The sequence below is a fragment of the Canis lupus genome, chromosome 26 (genome assembly GCF_003254725.2).
Source record: "Canis lupus dingo isolate Sandy chromosome 26, ASM325472v2, whole genome shotgun sequence".
Lineage (NCBI taxonomy): Eukaryota > Metazoa > Chordata > Mammalia > Carnivora > Canidae > Canis > Canis lupus.
Window position 1 is genome coordinate 23,323,984 of NC_064268.1, and position 20,563 is coordinate 23,344,546.

General features: G+C 39.8%; 1 protein-coding gene across 14 annotated transcripts in view; it reads left to right on the forward strand.

Moving 5' to 3' along the window:
* The first annotated feature begins 266 nt into the window (after positions 1-266).
* MTMR3 (myotubularin related protein 3) overlaps positions 267-20,563 on the forward strand; it is a 141,796-nt gene continuing 121,499 nt past the window's right edge. For 9 of the 14 annotated variants that reach the window (XM_035706455.2, XM_025474506.3, XM_025474505.3 and 6 more), the window contains exon 1: positions 268-472. The gene's annotated coding sequence lies outside the window, so the exon portion shown is untranslated. Of the gene's footprint in view, positions 473-670; positions 812-20,563 lie in introns of those variants that run through there. The other 5 variants (XM_025474514.3, XM_025474512.3, XM_035706459.2 and 2 more) reach the window with 3 other exon arrangements.

Here is a 20,563-nt window from a genome sequence, read left to right on the forward strand (position 1 = left end):
GGGAAAAGTTGCCTCCCCCTGATCTTAGGACCGCCGTTGGTTTTCTCGGCCCACTTCCCACCCAGCGCCGAATCCCTTCTCCACCTGAGCTGGGGCCAGCCTTTCCCGCGGAGGGCGTTCAGCCGCCGCGCGGCCCCGCCCACCAGCTGGGGCGTGGCCGTCGGCCCGGCCCCGCCTCTGCCCCGCCAGCGCCTGCCTGCCCGCCTGCCTCCTGCTCCGCGACCGCGGACTGAGGGCCCGAGCGTGCGCGCGCGCTCCCGCTCGCGGCCCGGCTCGGCGTCGGGGGCGCGCTCTGTGTGGCCGCTGCCGCCATGTTGTTGTGGTTGTGAGAAGGCGGCGGTGGCAGCGGAGGAGCAGCCGGACGAGACGCTCCAGCGGCTCAGGCGCTGCCCCCCGCCGGCCCTGGCTGGGAGCCTAGTGGGGTGGCGGAGGAGGCCGTGCCGTGGCGAGCCTCGCCATGTCCTGCCGCCCGGTAAGAACGTCCCCCCCTCCTCCCGGGGTGAGGAGGGGCCGGAGGAGGGGCCGGCCTCGGCCGCGGCGCAGCGGCTGTCACCCTCTGAGGAGGAGGCGGCCCGCGGGGGGCTGGGGACGGCGTGGCCTGGGGAAGGGTGTCCTGGGCGGCGGCCGCGGCCGCCAGGGGGAGGCGTGGGGAGTGGGAGCGCAGCGGCTGGGCTCGGCCCCGACCCTCGGCGCGGGGGAGGCGGGGTCCCGGGCGGCCATCCCGGGGACCTGGCAGGGATGGGCCCGTGGGGAGAGGGGTGTGAAGTGCCGCCCCTGGAGCGTCCGGAGAAGTGCCCGCGCACCCCGGGAGGTGAGTGAGCACCCCCCCCGCCCCTCGCTCCCGACCGGGTCTGTGGCGAGAGGCCGGAGGTCGGGGGCCAGCAGAGCCCCCGGGGCGAGCGGTGCGGGCCCGGGACTTGTGGGAAGGAGGAGTGGCCGACTCTGCAGCAGGGCATCCTCCTGACCTGGTAGTACTTGGGTGGGAAGGATGGTTCCGAGGCGGTTAAGAGCAGGGGACGCTGGTCAAACAGCTCCGCGAAAAAGGATTTCCTAGGTGGAAATTGTGCCGCTTAGGACCCCTGCGATAATTTTGTTGCTTGTACTTTGGGCTGGAAAACTTACCTCGAAAAAATGGGGTCAATTTTATGGGCACTTTAATAAACTTCTTTGGGGCCTGATAATCTCGTTTGAGTTTTGTACTTGATGTTCAGTTAGCTGTTGATGTTCAAGTGTCTTCTCCAGTCAGAGGCCTAAATTTTCGACTGATTTAATATCTTGACACCCGCTTTGTTTATCTGACAGAGTCTAATTTTTCACAACGAAAAAAATGTGTGCACTCTTGTAGTTGAGGTTCAATTTCTTTTCTCACAGTGTGGACAGTGATGCTATCGAAGGCTTGGGTTGAATTACACGAGATGATTTTTTATGTAAGACGTTTGTGATTTGTACCTGGAGAGGTGACCGGGACTTTCTCCTTTTTAGATTAAAGGCTGTTTCTGTAGAGCCAGAAGCATGGTCTGTGTTATTTTTGCTGGAAGACACAAGTAAGGTGGGTTGGTGACACGCAAAAAGTCTTCCCTTCTAGGGTCTTTGACTTGAGTGGGTGGAAGAGCTTACAGAGTGATACAGTTTTGTGTAAGCCCAGTGTAGTATACTAAACTGAATTTGGAGAGTTCTAGGATTTTAGATTGGCTGCCTATGAAGGCCTCTTTCAGCTCTAATTACTTAACTCCCTCATTTTCAGGTGACCCAGAGCAGTTCAAGTGACCAGCAGAGTGGTGCAGCCCCATTTGTAGTTAATAGCAAGTCATAGGAGAACCCATGTTTCTCAACTTGTAGGCCAAGTTCTTTAATTCAGTGGTTACCTAAATACAGTCATGAGAAATAGTATGGACTGCCTTAAATGCTGATTCCTGAGCTTCATGTAGAAGGATCTGGTGAATTAAAATCTCTAAGGGTGGGGCCTGGGAATCCATTCTTACGAAGTTCCCTGAATGATTCTGGTCAGCCAGGTCTGTGAACCTGTGAAAGTCAGCTTTAGGTCACCCTTGGTATTCCATAAGGTTCCCATTAATTATGACTTCTGAGAATGCTTTTAATTCTTTATAGAGCTTTAAGAATTTGAGAGGTAGAGAAGAAGGGGAAGCCTGAGAAATTTAAAACTGAAAATTGAGCATCTCTTAGAAAATAATGGATTTAGGTAGAGGAATTAGATTTGTTGTTAGAAGTTATTTGTGCAAGTCTTTGGGAACACATTTGATAAAATTAGATGCTGCTTGACTGGACGTATACCTAGAGATATATAAGAGGATCTAGAGGAAAGAAAAAGAGAGGGAGAGGCAAAAAGTCTACTTCTGGCTCACAAAGGGGTCCATGGTAGGTGCTTCATATCAACATTATGCTTGCTCCTAAACCATCTGACTCAGATTTCTAGTAAAGTGAGGGTAGGGTGGGTGGGTTAGCAGTCATTTGAAATGAGGGTTGTGCACCAGGAAGGTTATTGTGGATTGTGAAAAGTTCTTGAAATTTGCCCCAGGCCATGAGGAGTGGTAAAGTCAGTTTTTAAATCTGTTGTAGTTCTGGTTAACACCTTCTGTGGTAAAGTGGAATGGTGAATTACCCAAGAAATACTCATGTTGCACCGGGAGTGTGGTAAGGTTTGTTGCAAGTTTAGAAGAATTGGCAGAAAATATTATAGTTATGTAGAGTAGTGAAGGAGTTTGGTAAATACCCTGTCAAACCATGAAGTAGTATTTTAGAAAAATGTATCCAGTTGTCCAGTTTGAGAGCCAGAGGCTGTTTTGTTTTCTTGGATCTCCAGTTTTCTTGGTATCTCCAGTGTCTAGCACAGTTTCCACAGCATATACTGTGCTCTCAGGTATTTTTTGAGCAAATGGGTAGTATTGAGTTGTGAAGAAAAATGTGGTTGATAACTTTATTAAAAATTATTAATAAAAGATATTATAGAAGTTATTAAAAGCTACTTTAGGGGGTGCCTGGGTGGCTCAATTGGTTGAGCGTCTGACTTTGGCTCAGGTCATGATCTCATGGTCCTGGGATCAGCTCCACATAGGGCTCCCTACTCAGGAGGGAGTCTGCTTGTTCCCCTGTCCCTCTCTCTGCTTATGCTCGCATGCATGTGCATACCCTCTCTCTCAAATCAAATCTTAAAATAAAAAAGCTACTTGATACCTCGCATTGGCTTAAAGACCCCGGTAGTTTAGAAGTTTGGGATTCCTTCAAGAGGTTCTGTATTCCTAGGGGCTCTTGGTTGGCTTAGTTGGTAGAGTATGTGACTCTTGATCTCAAGGTTGTAAGTTTGAGCTCCATGTTCGATATAGAGATTATTTAAAAATAAAATCTTTACAAAATAGAGGCTTTTCTCCTACCCCCCCCCCCCCCACTGTCATTGTAAACTATCTCCCAGTTTTTGGGTCTTGAATGTGTCTTTTTTTGGGTGTAGTGGACCTTTTTAGTGACTTTTTGTTAGATGCAGACATGTTTAGAATGATGGGAAACTGTCAATTGGCAGGGATTCTGTGTTAATTTATTTTTTATTTTTTATTTTTTTAAAGATTTTATTTATTTATTCATGATAGTCACACAGAGAGAGACAGAGAGGCAGAGACACAGGCAGAGGGAGAAGCAGGCTCCATGCAGGGAGCCCGACATGGGACTCGATCCCGGGTCTCCAGGATCGCGCCCCGGGCCAAAGGCAGGCGCCAAACCGCTGCGCCACCCAGGGATCCCGGATTCTGTGTTAATTGACTATGTCACTGCTGTTAGGAATGTTTCTTCTCTGGACCTGTTTTCTGATGTATAAAATTAAAGGCCTGTACTTGTTGAACTCAGGTTTCTTCAGCCTGATTCTGCATGTCTTTTTTTTTTTTTTTTTTTAAGAAATATATTTTTATTTTTTTAAAGTAAGCTCTATACTCAACATGGGGCTGAACTCCCAGTCCCAAGATCAAAAGTCACGTGCTCTACTGACAGAGCCAGCCAGACGCCCCTCTGCAAATCTTCAACAATTTGTAATTATGTTATTCAGTATTCATCTTATGTAGGTAGATGCACCTTTTTAATTAAAAAAAGCCCTGAAGGGATGCCTGGGTGGCTCAGCGGTTGAAGGTCTGCCTTAGGCTCAGGGCGTGATCCCAGAGTCCTGGGATCTAGGATCAAGTTGCATGTTGGGCTCTATGCATGGAGCCTATTTCTCCCTCTGCCCATGTGTCGGCCGTCTCTCTCTGTCTCTCATAAGTAAATAAATAAAATCTTAAAAAGAAAAAAAAAAAAAGCCCTGAACATTTTTGGGTTCTACTCGTAGCTTATAGATTTTAGACATTGTCCAAAAGTGCTCTGGAAATTGAGTGCATGTTGCAAGTATTATGCAGAAACACATGCTTACACTGTTGTAATTCACTTAGTGTTGAAATCAAATGAATTTCACATAAGGAACTTCATAATTTAGTGTGAAGCCACAAGATTAAGAATGGTTTAGGGAAGTTTGTGTAATTTATGTGCCTAGTTGTTTCTTACAGACCACCCAATTCTGTAATTTTTTTTTTTAATTCATGAGAGACACAGAGAGAGAGGCAGAGACACAGGCAGAGGGAGACGCAGGCTCCATGCAGGGAGCCTGACCTGGGACTCGATCCTGGGTCTCTAGGATCATGCCCTGGGCTGAAGGTGGCACTAAACAGCTGAGCCACCCAGGCTGCCCCCAATTCTGTAATTTTCTATGGTGAATTTATAGTAATTTTATAATCAGTGAAACATTCACTTAAGACATAGTATGAGATCAAATCCATACTGGGTTGAACTAGAATTCCTAATAATTTTAGAGGCTACCAAAATTAACATTGCTGTTTTTTAATTTTTATTTTGATACCAATATTGATAGAATGCTTTAATTTTAATTTTTTAAAATATTTTATTTATTTATTCACGAGAGACAGAGAGAGAGAGAGAGAGAGAGGCAGAGACATAGTCAGAGAGAGAAGCAGGATCCATGTAGGGAACCTGACGTGGGACTCGATCCGGGGTCTCCAGGATCACGCCCTGGGCTGAAGGCCGCTCTAGACGGCTAAACCACCCAGGCTACCCTCATTTTCATTTTTTTATCTAGAAACTAAAATATATATTTAAAAAATATATTTTAGTTTCTATATTTAAATTTTATATTTATATATAAAATGTATGTTTATTAGGTAAAATCTACACTGAATGTGAGTTTACTTGGTGTAAACTCATGATCCTAGGTATTTTTTTAAAAGATTTATTTATTTATTTATGATAGACATAGAGAGAGAGGCAGAGACACAGGAGGAGGGAGAAGCAGGCTCCATGTTGGGAGCCCGACGCCAGACTTGATCCTGGGACTCCAGGATCGCGCCCTGGGCCAAAGGCAGGCGCTAAACCGCTGAGCCACCCAGGGATCCCAAGATCCTAGGTATTGAGTGGCATGCTATACTGACTGAGCCAGCCAGGTGTCCCTCATACCTAGAAACTTAATATCAACATCATGTTCATATTTATCTCAGATGTTCAAAATGAAAATTGTAGCATGAGAATGGGTAGACAGGGAAGTCCTGGGTTCAAGCTTAAGTTGTGTTCCTTGTTAGTTGTGTTATTTCTGGCAAGCCACATAATCCTTCTGAGCTTCAATTCTCTCATTAATAAAAGGAAGAATAACTATTTTTATTTCAGTTTGTCAGGGTGGCTCAAATGGAATGGTATGTATGAAAAGCAATCTAAAATGTAAGAATATGACTGTATTAGAATCCTATTTTATTTTCTTAGAAGAGTTGGCTTGTGGAGCAGTGGTAAACCTACTTCATGTTGTCAAGTGCAGAATTTACTAATGTCACTAATAAGGCAACAAAAAAGATTACTACTTCCATACTCCGTCTGGAGAAACCTTTCAGCACTTACATCCTGTCTGCCAATAGGAATAGTCACAGGGGCACCCGGCTGGGTCAGCAGAAGAGCGTGAAACTCTTAATCTTGGGGCAGTGAATTTGGGCCCCACGTTGGGTGCAGAGAGTACTTAAATATTAAAAAACAACAACAAGGAGTTGTCACAATGCAGCAGGAACTTCAGAGAGGTGTCAGGGATGTCTCACATTTTGCACTTGAAATAGATTTGCTAGATTTTACCCATTTTATCATGTTGGAGTGGTGGTAGAAGGTGGAATGTGGTGGAAGGAGGTTAGTACATTATGTGTGAAGTTTAGGGCTAAGTTTTCTAAATGCCAAGTGGCAACATCATAGGGCAAAGTTAACAGTGTGGTGATTTTAAAACATTAAAAGAGATAAATAATATCAGTATATTGCAAATGGTAAAAGTATTGATTTGAGAAGTCTCTTTTATATGCTTATGTACTGGGTTATAACATAAAATATATATTTTTTCTTGCGTTGTAAAACTTTGAAGTAATTGATTAGGGATATGATATCTGGGCTTTGCAGTTAGGATGACTAAGATAGTAAGGTATAAAACGAAAAACTACAAGGAAATTGTGAAGTTGGGTTAAATTAAAGTTATTTCTGTTAAGGGTAAAATACCTCATTGCTCTGTTATAAATTGTTGATTTGATGAACCAAGGTAAGAGATAATTTTTTTTTAACTTTTTAAAAAATATTTAATTTATTTATTTATGAGAGACACACAGAGAGAGGCAGAGACACAGGCAGAGGGAGAAAGCAGACTCCCTGAGGGGAGCCCCTTGTGGGACTCGATCCCAGGACTCTGGGATCACGACCTGAGCCGAAGATGCTCAATCGCTGAACCACCCAGGCATCCCAGCAAGACATAAATATGCTAATATTCTTAAGCACTTTTTTCCCTTAAATGGACTACTTGGTAGCTACAGGGGTATTGTCTTGGTGCTCACTACTTGAAAACCCCAACTTGGATTTGTCCAGGCCTGAATCTGTTTTGTGCCGATTTGTGTCTTCACACAGTACTTAGAATGATTATTCTCTGGGTTCTGAGTTTACTTCTTCAGTAGCTAATGCTTTTAATTTTTTTCTTTTAAGATTTTATTTTGAAGTAATCTCTACACCTAATGTGGGGCTTGAACTCACAACCTGGAGATCAAGAGTTGCATGCTTTACTGACTGAGCCAGCCAGGCACCCCAGTAGCTAATGCCTTTATGGAGCTTAGTTCCAGAAGAGAACTATATAAACTCATTTAGTTCTTTAAATTATTCATTGATAAGCTGGCAAACTATAAGGAATTATTGGTATATTGATAAATCCTAACATATTTGGCAAGAATTGGTATAAAAATAAAATGGCTAATTTAAAATTAAGGTAATTGTTTTTTTTTTTTTGTGTTCTATACCTATCATTTCTCTAGAAGATAAATCTAATTGTAAATTATGTAGACTGACTCCATAAATCACATGGGGCAAAGTAGTGCTTATAAAGAAGTTCCTGAAGTACTACAGGGCAATAAGAAAGAATTTTAACTTAGTCTGATTTTTAATTTCAAAATGAAATTGTTATTTCTTTTTTTTTTTTATAAACCTTTTTTTTTTTTTTTTTTATGATAGTCACAGACAGAGAGAGAGAGGCAGAGACACAGGCAGAGGGAGAAGCAGGCTCCATGCACCGGGAGCCCGATGGGATTCGATTCTGGGTCTCCAGGATCGCGCCCTGGGCCAAAGGCAGGCGCCAAACCGCTGCGCCACCCAGGGATCCCGAAATTGTTATTTCTGATTGTGAAAGCTACAAGTACATACTCTGTGTGTGTGTGTGTGTGTGTGTGTGTGTGTGTGAACCCTACAAAAAACAAGATTGAGATTACTCAGCAGAATAGAGATAACGCATGGTCCTACTTAGATGTGATTTTTGGTATTATCCTTTTTTCTTATATATTATCTACCAAATACTTCAAAAAGAACAACTTTCCATGTCAAATTGATGTACCGTTAATGGTTATTTAGTGTTGTGATGTGGATACGTAATTTACAACAATTCTCTATTAATTGACATTTTCAATTTTTCTCTTAAAACAGTGCTGTCCTGAACTCCTTTGGACTTTTTAAAGATTTTATTTTTTCATTCATGAGAGACAGAGAGGCAGAGACATAGGCAGAGGGAGAAGCTCCCTGTGGAGAGCCTGCTGGAGAACTTGATCTCAGGACCCCGGGATCACGACCTTGAGCCAAAGGCAGATGCTCAACCACTGAGCCACCCAGGCATCCAGAGTTTTAAATTTGAACATACTCAAGATATCCTGTAGAAGAAATGTCTATTTTAAAGTCTCTCCAACAGGGGTGCCTGGGTAGCGCATTCCATTGAGTGTTGAACTCTTGGTTTGGGCTCAGGTCATCATCTCAGGATGGTGAGATCCAGCCCCGCATCTGGCTCTGTGCTTGGCTCTGGGTCTGTTTGAGATTCTCTTTCCCTCTCCCTGCCCCTTGATATTTGTGCTCTCTCTCATGTGTTTTCTGTCTCTCTCTAAAATGGATAAATAAATCTTTAGGGACGCCTGGGTGGCTCAGTGGTTGAGCGTTTGCCTTCGGCGCAGGTTGTGATCCCAGAGTTCTCAGAATTTAGTTCCACATCTGGCTCCCTGCAAGGAGCCTGCTTCTCCCTCTGCCTATATATCTCTGTGTCTTTCATGAATAAATAAGTAAAATCTTTAAAAATAAAAGCACTTGAGTGGCTCAGTCTGTTAAGTGTCTGCCTTTGGCTCAGATCATGATCTCAGGGTCCTGAGATCCAGCCCTATAGCAGGCTCCCTGCTCAGTGGGGAGTTGGCCTCTCCCTCTGTCCCTCCCTCTGCTCATTATTGCTCGCTATCTAAAAAAAATAAATCTTAAAAAAAAAGTCCCACAAACAACATATTAGTGTTCAGGTCTGCATGGTCTTGCTAGTGATTTATTATTTTTTGTTGATGGGACTTTAAAATAATTTGGGAATAGTTTTCCTTTTTTCAGCATCAGGTCTTAGCTTCTACAGTTTAACTGGAAGTGGCGGTAAAAATGAGAGTGCGGTGATAATACATTAAGCTAGTGGTTTCTAAAATTTTTGATCATCTCAGTGGTAAAAAAGTTTTAGCATTAATCCTCACTCTTAAATATTTAATTTACAAACAATATAGTAACTAGTTATTATGTACCTTATATAAACAAAGAAATTTAACAAGGATAAGAATTAAAAATAAAGTTCAAATAGTTTTCTTCTTTACCCCATTGGAGCATTTTGAGTGCTTCCTGAGGTATATTTTACTTTGGATATCTCTGCTTTAGACTTGTAAGATTTAATGTTGGGCCATTATTTATAATTATTTTGGGGCATTTCCCCTGGTTCTGTAAATGGTCCAGTCTAGTTGGATTATGATGGTCTATAAAGTGTGCCATGCTTTTGGGAGTCCTATCTGCAAAAAGGCAAACATATAAACCTTGTTCAAAGTGTCAGTTTGATACCGTTTGTTATCATTGAGGTGGCTGAATTTGAAAAGGAAAAAATTATGGGATAGGAAACAGTCTGTTTCTCTTAGAAACTATGTAAGTAATCTATTTCTCCTAAAATAGAGATTTCTCTGTTCTTGCTTAGATATGATACTGTGTAGAATATATTTTAATAAGTCTGTGCTTTATGGAAAGTGGTTTGGTTATAACATCCCTGCTTTCTAAGAGCCTGGAGACTAAGGGAAGGGATGAATAATTGCTACTTACTTTCCTTTGCTTGCAGAGTACCACAATTAACCTGTCATTCTAACTCCATTTGGAAGAGCCTGAATCTCTAACTTTTAAAAAATGCTTTATTGGGCTGAAACTTTCCATGATGAATCTTAGATTAAAAAGTAACTTTTTAAATTAAGTTTGAATACATTGCTTTTGATTTATTCCTGCCCCCACCCCTCACCGTAAATTATGAAATCAGGAAATGGTGCTTTTTGTATTAGAAAGATGGGTCTCTTTCTCTTCCCATCCTGGGGAACTTAATTTCAGTTATTTCATATGGTTCATTGTCAGAGACAGATAATACTGAGGTCTTCGAGATTATGAAAGATCTATTTGTGATTATTATTTTTGTCAGTTAAATGAGATAATTTATGTTGAAGGTGGTTGCTGTGTACAGTGTTTTCTTTTTACCTTACATAGCATGATTTATAATGTGATTTTACGTATATCTTCTTAAACCCTCAAGGATTTGAGAGCATATTTTTTTCTTAAGATTTAATTATTTATTCATGAGAGACACACAGAGGCAGAGACACAGGCAGAGAGAGAAGCAAGCTCCATGCAGGGAGCCCGATGTGGGACTCGATCCCGGGTCTCCAGGATTAATGCTCTGGGCTGAAGGCAGATGCCTAGCCAGTGAGCCACGCAGGCATCCCTTGAGAGCATAATTTAATGAGTGGTGTGATTTCTGTTCTTTTGAGGCTACATGTCTAGTGTTAGATACCATATTTAGAGAGGTGCCTAAGCCCTGCAGAAGGTAGGTACTGATGGCTGTTCTCCCTTACTTCCCAGCACTTATGTACTACCTGGTACAGAGTAAGGTATCAATATCCCTGGACTGTTTAAAACTCTTACATATTTATTTAAGCATATAATAAATAAGTTATAGTGTTGTAAAACTAATAGTTACATTTTTTCTGTAGTTACATTGTTCTTTCATCTGATGTGCACAGAGAATATTTTTTGTGGGAGAGATCATTAATTTTACATCAGCCTTTCAGATTTAAAAAAAATTTTTTTTTCATGCTTTCAGTTATTTTACCTTCTCCTAAGGGTAATTTTAAGGAAACAAACAAAAAATCAGTCTTGATTTAATTCCTTTTACTACATATGTTTCTCCTACTGCCAAGATAGGTGTGTGTGTGTGTGTGTGTGTGTGTGAGAGAGAGAGAGAGAGATGTAGTAGGCTGCTACTACTTAAGAAGGAAACATTAGTTTTTGGGTATACAATGGTTCTTGAAATACAGACTCTGGTTGCCATGGGGTGAATGAAAAGGAGCACGTAAGAGTTCTCTCATTTGTCTCCTTCTCTCCAGTTCCATGTGTACATACATGGTTTTGCCTTAGAAAACACTGAGGAAAATTAGTCTTCAAAAGAACTAGTATTGTTCTTTTTCTGCTGTACTTAAAATCCTGTTTAGTAAGTGAACTAATAGACTTTTATGAAAGAGACCCTAGAAAGACAGGAATAGAAATATTAATAATGATTGATTTCTGGCTGGTGGAATAGTGTAACTTTTCTGCTTCGTATTCTTCTGTAGTTTTCCAATTTTGTATGAGCATGCATTACTCTTATTAGGAAAAATTGCTATTTTAGAGTACATTTTGATGTCTTTAGTTTTCATTGGGTGTCTTAGGAGCGTTTAAGTCATAGTCATCACTGGATAGTTAAGTGGCTCCCGTTCTAAGCAGAGTGGCAGTTGTAGGAAGTGGTAGGGGAGAAATGGTGCAAGCAAGGTAATTTGAACTTTCTCATTGTAAACTCCACTGAGACTGAGCTTTGATCATATTTAAACACCAGAAGACCTCCATCTAATTTTCTTCTTCCTGATGAGCTGATTGAGAATTATGACTGATGCCTTGAAAAGAAAAATCAGATTCTGTGAACTCTAAACACTTTTTCTCGGCCTGAATTTCCCAATTCTCCTGCTGACTTGCCATGTGGACTTGAGTAAGTTCTATAGCTGTGTGTGTATTTTAAATATCAAGTGGGATTACAGCATTCAGAGGTGATAGGCTTTTATACATGTAATTTGAATTGGAGGATATTTAGATAAAAATTATGACAGTATAGTCTCATTGGGGTTTGGTGTTAAATTACGGCTGGGAGTTGAGCCACTGTAATTTATGTACTAATCTGGTGATATTTTAGGAAGATCTATGCAATGTATCTTTTAGAGTTTAAGTGATTAGATAGAGCCTGTCAGTTTGTGGTTTTTTCCCCCCTGCACATTAAATTTTGTATTTCTAGGGTAAGGCATTTGTAATTATCTACCCTTTATATGTATATATTTTAAGAATAAGTTTAAAGTTGAAGAGCAATCAAGGTAATAAATGTAAGTACTATAAGTTTATGGGGATTTTTACTTAGAAGTTTTATAGTAAAGAATATCAAGCTTGTGAAAAGAAAATACCCTATAGAAGTCTACAAAGCCCCTTCTCTTTTCCTAAATTCCATACCATGTTTCCTTTTTTAAAAGTAAAATTTAGATATTTCAAAAATTCAGAAAAATATAGAGAATAATTTAACAAATGTCATGTACTTAATAGATGTTGATTTAGATTTAATATATGTTGACATTGTTAGATTTCCTGAAAGGTACGTTTATGTTTGTTTTTAAAACTTAAATATTATACAACTGGAGTCCCTTTTGCTCTTCTCCTAGATCCTGCTTCCATTACTCAGAGGTTACTTATCTTAGCCCATGCTCTTATGATCTTCCTGTAGATGTACTTACCTTGTAGTATTACGTGTTTCAGATACATGTGGTACATAAGTATATATATATTGCAGTTTGAAAAGCTTGAAATTTATCTGAATCAATATATATGTATTTACTTCATTTGCTTTAATAGTTATATAGTATTTGTTTGTGTGAACAGAAAAATTTGAGTCCCCTATTTATAGATAGTTGTTTTCAAATAATATATAAATTTAAACATTTCCCTCTAATAGGATCAAACTGTACAGGGTGATCTACAATTTGCTTTTTTCCTCACAATAATGGTGTATTACATCTTACCCTATCACAAAATGTGGATATACCCATTTTTAAGGACTGTATAGTTAAATTTTTTTCTTTTTAAGTTTAAGTAATCTCTGTACCCAGTATGGGGCTCAAGGTTATGACCCTAAGATCAAGAGTCAAATGCTGCACCAACTGAGCCAGCCCCCTATGTGTTTTTTTTTTTTTTTTTTTTTAAACTTGAGAGACACTACACTTATTCTAGTCCCTTACTAATTGGCATCTAGGGATTTTTTTTTTTTTTTGGCCTTTTCTATGATCCTCAAAAGTGCTGTCTATAATGGATAGTTTTCTACTTTATACTTTTGAACAATGGTAGGATTACTTCTACCGAAACAGTTCCGCATGGGATGCCTGAGTGGCTCAGTGGTTGAGCATCTGCCTTTGGCTCAGGTCGTGATCCTGGGATCGAGTCCCCCATAAGGCTCCCTGCTCCTCTGCCTTTCTCTCTGTGTCTCTCATGAATACATAAATAAAATCTTAAAAAAAAAAAAAAAGTTCTGCAAAATGAACTCTTGGGGAATAGAATTTCATGAAATATAGATGCTTTTATATTAAAGCTAAACCAATATGTAGTATTTGTAACTTTCTTATTCCTGGTCTGTTCATTTAGGTTTGTTCAAAATGGGTGTTATGTATGAGATCCTAAGATGGATAGTTTCCTAATATATAAACTTTTTTTTTTTTAATTTTCTTTTTTTTTTTATTTATGATAGACACACACAGAGAGAGAGAGAGAGAGAGAGAGAGGCAGAGACACAGGCAGAGGGAGAAGCAGGCTCCATGCACCGGGAGCCCGATGTGGGATTCGATCCCGGGTCTCCAGGATCGCCCCCTGGGCCAAAGGCAGGCGCCAAACCGCTGCGCCACCCAGGGATCCCCCATATATAAACTTTTTAAAAAAAATTTTATTTGACAGAATGAGAAAGAGAGAACACGCGCACACAAGCATGTGGAGCGGCAGGCAGAGGGAGAGAGAGAAGCAGGCTCCTTGTTGAGCAGAGAGCCTGATATAGGGCTCTATCCCAGGACCCTGGGATCATGACCTGAGCTGAAGGTATATGTTTCACTGACTGAGCCACCCAGGCACTCTTAGTATCCTAATAGAGAAACGAATATATTGGCATGGTAGAGGGGAGCCTGGCCAGCTCAATATGTAGAGTATGCGACTCTTGATCTCAGAGTTGTGAGTTCAAATCATATATGGGGCATAGAGCCTACTTAAAAAATTGTAAAGTAGACTTGAGGAAGAGTCACAGCTTTATATAAGTAAGGCACATAAATCAATGTTTGGGGAATGGTTTTGGTTTTGTAAGCTAGGACAGAATAGAAGATAGAGGATTCAAAGACAAGTTTCTAAAGTATGTTGGCTACAGATTGTTGAAATCAAATCATTAAGGTGTTTGAATATTCTTTTACTCCAAGCCCTTTTGGGCTTTTGAGATCAAAGGCAATTTTGAGAAAGATGTGTCTGGTGGTAGTTGAATAATTGGGAGCAGGAGAAGATTGGAAAATAGTGAAGAATCTGTACTGTACACACAGTTAGTTAATAAGGACCTGAATTAAGGTGGTGGCCAGGTGGTAATTCAGGTGGCTAGATTAAGGTAGAAGATTGCTAGTTGACACCATAAAGGAAGTAGAAAAACATTTGTGAACTAGTTGAATTGGAGGTAAGCAGCAGTGATTCAAGGTTGATGGGTTTTGGGCCTTGGTGAATAGTGATAGTACAGAAATGTGGAATTGGGAGGAGGAGCTGGTTTTGGAAAAGGACTAAAATGAAATCTTCCACACATTTAACATTGAGGTCAGGGGATATACAGGTAAAAATGTCCTGCAGGAGCTTGGAGATAGAGAATTTAAGCTGGTAAGAAAGGTAGGTAGGCTCATCTGGATGAGATCTTGAATCTAGAAGAGCCAGAGATTAAATATCACATTTGGGGGGGTATGAGAAGAAAAAATGAAAACTGTTAAAATTAGGTTAATGAGGCATAGTGGAAGCAGAGGAGAAGAGAGGATTTCCAAATTAAGTGATAATCAGTTAAGTTTCAGTGAAATGAGGGAAGATAAAGGCTGAGGAAATAATTGGATATGGTGATCCATGCTAATCATTGATTATCATTTTCTTAGATTAATTTTAGCATAGTAAAGGGCTAGAGATGAGTGAGAGATGAGATTGCATATATAGAACAAGTGATGATGGTCATTAGAACTTCCTCTGATGATCCTTCTGACGTTCGATATCTGCACTGTCCAGTACATAATGAGCATTCGAAATTTGGCTAGTTTGACCAAGGAACTAAATTAAAAAAAAATTAAGTTAATTTAAATTTCCTTTTTTAAACTGAAGTATAGTTGACAAATTAGATAGCCATAAATGGCTAGTGGCTGTCATGTTGATAGCACAGATTATGAACTCAGTGAAACAGATGTAGATTAAGCAGTAGGAAGAGATCTCAGGATAAAACAGATACATTTAGTTATCTAAACATTTTGTTGCAGTGCTATCAAAACAGTGTCAGAATTAGACATTCTAGTACAAACCAGATTTTTACATTTTAATTTTTTGTGTTCAGTGTTGGTAATAATTGATAACTCTTTTCAATGTATAAAAGCGACATTAAAGAATGTAATTTTAAGATCGTTATGACCTGAAATCTCTTCAGGATTTTTTTTCCTGTCTTAAAAAAAGTTGCAGTTCAAATTTTACTGGTCAAAGAATAATGTTTATTGAGACATTTTGGGTCTCTGTTATCTCCAACTAAAAGTAACTGAAAATGTCTATCTTAGAAATTTCATTGGGGACTTTAACTATATAGAGCAAATTGATGGTTGATAACCCCCTGATAGAGGTGGTGGGTGGGGGAATAGATGAAATAGGTGGTGGGTTTTATTTTTTTATTTTATTTTTTTTTTTTTTTATTTATTTATGATAGTCAGAGAGAGAGAGAGAGAGAGAGAGAGAGAGGGGCAGAGACACAGGCAGAGGGAGAAGCAGGCTCCATGCACCGGGAGCCCGACGTGGGATTCGATCCTGGGTCTCCAGGATCGCGCCCTGGGCCAAAGGCAGGCGCTAAACCGCTGCGCCACCCAGGGATCCCAGGTGGTGGGTTTTAAAGAGTGCACTTGAAATAAAAACTTAATTCAGTTTTCAAGCAAAAAAAAAAAAAAAAGAAATCTCGTTGGGTAAAGAAGGAATACCACTTATACTTGACTTTAATTTTCTTATTTTTTAATTTTTTTTTTTTTATTTATTATTTATGATAGTCACACACAGAGAGAGAGAGAGAGAGAGAGAGAGGCAGAGACACAGGCAGAGGGAGAAGCAGGCTCCATGCACCGGGAGCCTGACGTGGGATTCGATCCCGGGTCTCCAGGATCACGCCCTGGGCCAAAGGCAGGCGCCAAACCGTTGCGCCACCCAGGGATCCCTAATTTTCTTATTTTTTAAAGATTTTATTATTCATGAGAGACACAGAGACCTAGGCAGAGGAGAAGCAGGCTCCCTGCAGGGTGCCTAATGCAAGACTTAATCCCAGGACCCAAGGGATCACAACCTGGGCCAAAGGCGGACGCTCAACCAGTGAGCCACACAGATGCCCCTATACTTGACTGAGCCACCCAGGCACCCTTTACCTTTTTCAGTTATGGTATAAAACACACAGAGGAGTGAACAAACAAGTGTATAGCTTAATGGATTTTTAAAATGAATTAAAATGTTTAAAATGAATTTAAAATGTTTTTTTTTTTTTTTTGATGTCATATTTATATTTATCAGAAGGGAAGGAGTTGATGGAGGGCTAAAATATTTGGAGAGAACAAAGTTTTGAGAAATTTCACAGCAGCAGATCCTGGTCTTGGTTCTGCCTTCATCTTACTGTCTCTTTTGGGCAACTCATTTAATTTATTTGGGCCTCAGATTTTTCTGTATAACAGATGTAATACTTTTTTTTTTTTAAATTTTTTATTTATTTATGATAGTCACAGAGAGAGAGAGAGAGGCAGAGACACAGGCAGAGGGAGAAGCAGGCTCCATGCACCGGGAGCCCGATGTGGGATTCGATCCCGGGTCTCCAGGATCGCGCCCTGGGCCAAAGGCAGGCGCTAAACCGCTGCGCCACCCAGGGATCCCTATTTTTTTTAAGATTTATTTATTTATTCATGAGAGACACAGAGAGGCAGGACATAGAAGAGAGGCAGAGGGAGAAGCAGGCTACCTGTAGTGAGCCCGAGGGAGAAGCAGGCTACCTGTAGTGAGCCCGACGCAGGACTCAATCCCAGAACTAGGATCATTCCCTGAGCGGAAGGCAGAAGAGAAGCTCAACCGATGAGCCACTCAGGTGTCCCTAACAGGCATAATACTTAACATTATTTGCAAGTTGACTTGGTGCAGTTCAGGCAAAATTATAGGAACATAGAATAGTATAACTACACAGATGTTTGGGGCATTGTATTTAGGTTTGTTACCTTACAAGGCAGAATTGTGATATACAAAGGTAAAATGACTTATCTAAGGACACACAGCAGGTGATTATCATTCATTTATGTTAGCTTGAAACTTGCTGAGGCTTACTTAAGTATCTTAGGCACTGTTCTAAATGGTTACATGTATATCAATTCATTTAATTGTCTAGAATTATTCCCAGATGCAGGTATAATTATTCTTATTTTACTGATGAGAAAATTGAGGCAAGATTAGGTTAAATAACTTGCCCGAGTAGTTGAGTTGTTAAGCCTGAGTTTTTTTTTTTTTAAGATTTTTATTCATTTATTCATGAGAGAGACAGAGAGAGAGGCTAAGACACAGGCAGAGGGAGAAGCAGGATCCATGTAGGAGCCTGACGTGGGTAGGATCACACCCTGAGCCAAAGGCAGATGCTCAACCTCTGAGCCACCCAGGCATCCCATTGTTGAGCCTGAGTTCTTAGCCATTTTGTTGTACTGCCTAGTTAGGTGAAAGCACTTAAATATTTTAGGCAAATGTTAAGATCTTACAGTAATCTCTTGCAGGTAATTTGAAACGAAATTTTGTTTTTTTGAACCAAAATTAGGAGAGGAAACTCATTTGTTGTGACCATCATTCTGGAAAAGATTGATATGTGTGTATCTTTGATGTTAATATTTATTGCTTGGGTTTTATTCCCTCCTTGACAAAAAAGCTTTAACACTACTAGGATGTAAATGGTAGGTAGTTTTCTTAAGAGTGTGTGTGTATGTGTATAAAAACTCTACCCCCATCGCGTTGGGCTTGAACTCACCATCCCAAGTTGAAGAGTCAGCATTCTTTTTTTTTTTTTTTGGAAGAGTCAACATTCTCTACCGACTGAGCCAGCCAGGCACCCTTATAAAACACACACACATATATATATATATATATTTAATTCTAAGGGAGTTTATAGCTACAGATATTGTTTCAATTTCTAGGCAAAAATATTGATGGAAGGGATTTTTCAAACTGGAAGCAGATATAGCAAGGTTTAGTGTACTTGCTTTGGTTGTTTAAGCAGCATCTGGTCCTGTTTTCAAAGGAGTAATTAAGATTCTATCATCTCTATGTTTTAGAAAAATTTTACAACTAAGGTGTAATTTACATAGAATAAAACGAAAACATGCCCTTTGAGTACAGTTCTGCAAGTTTTGTAAACACATATGATCACAGTGATGGAGATACAGAATAGTCCATCACCTCAAAAAAATTTTCTTGTGGCCATTTCTAGTCCATCTGTTCCCCTACTTCCAGTCTCTGACAAGTACTGATCTGTTTTGTCATTATAGTTTTGTCTTTTCAAAGAATTCCATATAGCGGCACCTGAGTGGCTCAGATGATTTAGTGTTTGCCTTTGGCTCAGGTTGCCTTCAGATTTCCCCGTCCTGGGATTGAGCCCTGCATTGGGCTCCCTGCTCAATGGGGAGTCTGTTTCTCCTTCTCCCTTTGCCTCTCTCTCTGCTTGTGGTTTCTCTGTCTGTCTCTCTCTCTCAAATGAATAAATTAAAAATCTAAAAAAAGAATTCTGTATAAATGGAATCCATACTGGAATGCAGTATGTAGCTTTTTGAGACTGGCTTCTTTTAATACAGGGCACTTTGACATATTCGTATTTTGTGTATGAGTAATTTTTATTGCTGAGCTGCATTTCATTGTATGGGTGTACCAAAGTTTATTCATTACTCATTTGGATTGTTACCAGTTTTTGGTGACCACAAAAAACTGCTATAAAAGCATTTGCATACACATGCACACATATATGCCCATTTTTTTTTTTTTAAGATTTCATTTTTAAGTAATCTTTATACCCAATGTGGGGCTCAAATTTAAAACCCCAAGATCAAGAGTCATATACTCCACTGACTAAGCCAGCAAAGTGCCCCATGCCCATGTGTTCTTTTTTTTTTAGGTGGGGAGGGGCTGAGGAAGAGGGAGTGAGAGAATATTAAGCAGACTCCACATCCAGTGCAGAGTGCAAAGCAGGTCTCCATCTCACAACCCTGAGATGATGACCTGAGCCAAAATTAAGAGTTGGACTGAGTCACCCAGGCACTCTATCCCATGTATTTAATTTTAATGGTTTAAAAAAAAAATTGCCAGAACTTTTGTAACTTTACCCTGGAACCTGAAGAAGCTTATAATTTTTGCAGAACATTGTAAATTGCTAAACTTCATCCCCAAGAAAGCCCACTCTGGAATGAGAATTGTTATATAAATAATCTTGTAAATATATATTATATATTTATATTGTTATATAAATAATCTTGTAAAAAATCATTAGATTTTTCTTTAAGGAAGTAGGCAGACATACTTAGTGGGTAAATTTACTTCTATATTATAAATTTACTTATAAAACTCCTTATTGCATTATTTCATATTTTGTGGTCTTGAATTGTGAATCCTTGACTTTGTTTTTTTTTGTTCCTCTAAGTAGCAGAATGGTTATGAATTGGTTATGAAAAGTTTATAAGTAGAACATGTTTGCTAGAGTTCCTACTCCATCTCCTCCCCTCTCCCAAGATGACTGGAAGTAGTAATATTGATAGTTATGGTTTCATGTGAACAAGATAGAAAACTTATATTTTGTGGCTTATGGTTGATTAGTTTCTTGAATTAAATTATTCTCTTTGTTACTAAGTAGTGAACTTTCTTTTCCTTGCAATATGAGACCAAAAGAGAGATGGGACCTTTTTACCTCAGAAAAGAGATTATAGGCAATTTTTGGAAGTTAATGTTTTGAGCTTTCAATTCTGACCCTGCAGAGGACTTAATTTTGCTGTTATTTGTGAGGTAGGCAGGACAAACTGTATTGTTACACTTTATAAGTGAATAAATTGTGCTTCATAGCTGTCAGGATTTGTCTGAAATTGCACTGCTAGTGAATAGTTGAACTAAACTCTGATCTTCCAACATCAAGCTGGATGCTCTTTGCACTGTTGCAGTTTAGCATGGTGAATGGTGAATAAGAGCTCAGGCTTGAGTTTTTTTTTTTTTCAGGCTTGAGTTTGAATTGTGGTGCCACCACTAGTACCTCTCTTTGATCTTAGGCAAATTCCTTTTTTGTGCCTCAAATTTCTCAATTTTAAAATGAGGACACTGATACTTGGTGCTTTTATGAGGATTTAGCAAGTGCTTATAACCATAGCTAGTCAATAGTAAGAATTCTATATATGCTAGTTGCAATTGTTGCTACTGTTACTATAGCAGTAACAATACTGCCTCTTTTCACAGGGTTCAGTGTTAGAGTTGAAAGAGGATAAATGTAAGACAAAGATAGATGATAGATTTAGATAGAGCCCAGAAGAATAAGTAGCATGGGCAATTAATTTTGACAGAAATATGGGGAGTGTTGCAG